Source organism: Rhamphochromis sp. 'chilingali', assembly GCF_963969265.1.
Source record: "Rhamphochromis sp. 'chilingali' genome assembly, chromosome: 9".
Lineage (NCBI taxonomy): Eukaryota > Metazoa > Chordata > Actinopteri > Cichliformes > Cichlidae > Rhamphochromis > Rhamphochromis sp. 'chilingali'.
The window spans coordinates 32,760,864-32,764,503 of record NC_137936.1 but is presented as its reverse complement, the minus strand read 5'-3'; positions in this window follow the sequence as shown (position 1 = coordinate 32,764,503).

Here is a 3,640-nt window from a genome sequence, read left to right as displayed (position 1 = left end):
GGCTTTTGTGTCACCATGTGGAACTGAACCAGGGTGCTCATTAGGCAAATGTGTAACCCACTACACTATGGGGTTCCTAGGCTGGGCAAATGACTAATAAAACAAAATTACTATTACTAGAGCAAAAAGGTTAGCACAGCTAAGAGTTAAAAGCAATTTTTAGTCATATAAAATCAAGATTAAATGATACGAAATGAACCTGTGTCTGTGTAGTGGCTCAACCCACACAGATAGACATGAAAATAAAACAAAAAATAAATAAATAAAATTTCAGTTTCATTTGTTTTATTTTCTTTTTCTCCCTTAAGTCTATCAACCCCAACTGACTTTCAAAAAAACCATTAAATGGACCAAAGTGAGGGCAAAAAGGTGAGCGCGCAGAGAAAAAACACTGGCATGTGACCAGTGAATCCTACGCACGGGTGTGAAATTTGATAGTGAGCCACACAAGAGCACCTGGCAGGCAGACAGACAGGTTCAGGACTTTACTAGCAATGAGAAAAACGATCCCAGTGCTGCATAAACACAGGTGTGCTTTCCTTTCAGGCTTGTTATACTGACGACGGGAGGACAGATGGACAAGACAAACGACTGAAAAGAAGAAGCTTCCACTAAGAACTCACAAAGAAGTTTTACAGTGACATCTACTGTCCCCGTGTGCAGTAATTTTGTTGCTATTGCTGATTACTACAGTGTTACATTCACTGATATCTCCCTACACACTGTGCATTTCCTGTGCAAAAAGCTTAATGAACGTTATCAACATGAGATAACGTTTACTGTGTTTATTTTTGCATGCTGCACAAGACTAAATGACTCGAATTTTGTTGTTGTTCAAAACATCTGTCTTGTATATTTAACTCTAACTGCCCTCCCTTCTGTCGAAACCTCACGCTTTGGAGAGATTTACAACTGCTCCTTAAGACTCTGCAAATGCCCGGTCAGATATTTAATCAAACTCTGTGCGTGACGGAGTGCAGACAAGCTTCTTTCACGGCTGGATGAAGAGGTAAATTAAATAGAGGCTTTACATTTCACTGAAAAAGTGCGTTACTATTACACAGTTATTAATATAAGAAGACTTTGTACTATTTTTGGAATGAAGTAGCACAAAAAACATAATTCTAAGATTATTTTGTAGCTTAGTTTCCTGGGTAACTTAGTAATTCTTGTTTTATAGCTTAGAAAAATGTATTAGGGCAACTATAGGGCGACATATTTGGACTGACACGTTTTTGCTTGTTGCCAATAGCAAATCTTTATTTTTGCGTCAAATAAAATACATTTGAAAACTTTCCTAGCAACAATATTTGCTAGCTTGCATTTTTACAGTTTAGCAGTGAAGTTTTTTATTACTAAGAATAATACTGAACAGTATTACAGTTACACAGATGAGAGTCTTGATTGTGAAATATTTCACTAGTGAATATAAAAATACTTGTTTTTGTATCACAAAAATATTTAAATGCTAAAAAATCTCAGCTAGGATTCTCTCTCGTGAATCTCACTCATCAATCTCATCATTCTAATGTTTTGCACACATCAACAGGCCATATGGGAACATGAGGAGGAGGCTTGGTGTAACTCAGGAGGCTTTGGATGAGCAAACAGCGCCTGCAGCTATGGAACCTCCCTGTCCAACAGTGAGCAATGCTGATATCAAAACAGTGGGTGGTGTGTGGCATTCATCATTGCTGTATGATTTCAGAACAATTCTTCCCACAGTGTGTTATGTTGCTTTGAAGGAATTTCTTGTTTGTTTTGAAATGATAGTATGCATTAGTTATACAAAAAATTAAAAAAGATGGTTTTTGTACTTGAAAACAACAACAAAAAAAGGAATAGAGGAAAGATGCGTTGGTAAAGGAAAATTATATTTTAACCAGTGAGTTTAAGCCACCACAGAGGATTGTGGTGTTAATAGTCGTGGCTGCACCATGACTGGTTTGTTGTCAGTGTTAACCTCCTCCTGCTATGATGGGTCCAAAGAGTCAGTTAAGATTAGCACTTGTCGTTTGATTAGTGAGGCTGGCTGGAAACAATCCAGACATTTCAATTAAGTCTGTAGTATTTAGTCATCACAGTTTATCTGTGAGGGTGATTCTCCAGGCTGATCTTCTATATTACATAATCTCCTTAGTGGAGTCCTCAGTCCACAGAATGAACACTGGAGTCTCTCTATCATCCAATCCAGACCACATCCTTAGTCTACTGAAGGGAAGTGTGTACAGTGGAATAAAGACTTAATTACTAGCATGTTCGTCACCTAAAACCTCAGTTCAAGACCTGTATGTACAGTTATGTGAAAAAATAGGTTAAACAGTCATCTGACAACCAATTACTAAAGTGCATACAGACAAGGGAATATGTAGTAGATGACATCACAAAGAAAGCATCACAAAGAAAGTGGCTTATTTAATCATTTCATTCAATAAAAAACAACAGAGATTTATCATTCTTCTATTGGAAAAACTGAGGACCTTTGGCCTATTATAACCCCAGCATGAATCTGTTCTTGTTTTATTTACAAGATCTTCTTTATCAGTCTTTTACTGACTTGGTGCCCCATACTGCAAGGTACATTGCTTCATCTGCAACACTTCGAAAACTTGAAGCTACCTGATTCTTGAGGCTGTGAAGAAACCCCAAATGACAATATTTCCAGTTTAAGGCTTTACAGCTGGTATCCTTGGTCTGTACCAAACATATCTAATTTTATTGTGGCCAGAAATTCTTGTCTTCATTCATCTTTCTAGAGTAGCTATGTTAGAATTTGCGAATGTGTTTGTTGGCAAAAAGGCCTTGTGTTGAGGGATTTTGCTGACTGCCAAGCTTTCTTGTTGCTGGTGTGCCTCCCATGCAGGTCGAATTTGTGCAGGCTCTCTGATTGCAGTTTGACAGCAACAGTTTCAATCTTACCTACAGAGCCTGTGATTAATTAAATTTTGATCTTTTTGGAGTCTTTGCATCAAATGGCCCTCTGTTGATCTGAATGTGTGTGGGCGGCCAGTACTTCACAAATTGTCAGTGTTTTGAAATCTATGTTATTTGTAGATGATTAATAATCCTTTCCTATATTCACAAGAAAATGAATCTTGGAAAATTAGATTTTTAATCTTTTTTTCCATGGTTAAACAAAGATACAACATAGGGGGATACAGCAGTCATTTGATCTGCATCTTAAATCCTCCTGGATGAGCATGTCACTTTAGCTTCCCTAACATTATACTTTGACTTGTGTAAGGGTTTTATATATAGTACTCTGCAATGAAGACACCTCTACTGCAATATATAGGATTACTAGACCAGATGTCGTTACCTCACTATAAGATTACGAGGCTGGAATGTCTAATCCGTGCTACCTGACATGCACATTGAAATCCTGTCACCCTTAATGGGCAAGCCAATGCATTCTGAGCATATGGGCTTCTGAGATAGTATTACCTAGATCATGTGCACAAGATGAGTAGTTCCCAGCTTATGTTCATTGTCATTTCAAACGGTGTATTTAGTCTCTCAGCAGTGAGTAAATAGTGTAGCTGTTGAATGCAACTGAGAACATTCACTAGAAAACAGTAGTTAAATAAGCTAAAATCAATAATTTTTTTATTTACAGTGTTTCAAATTACAGTGAAAAGCA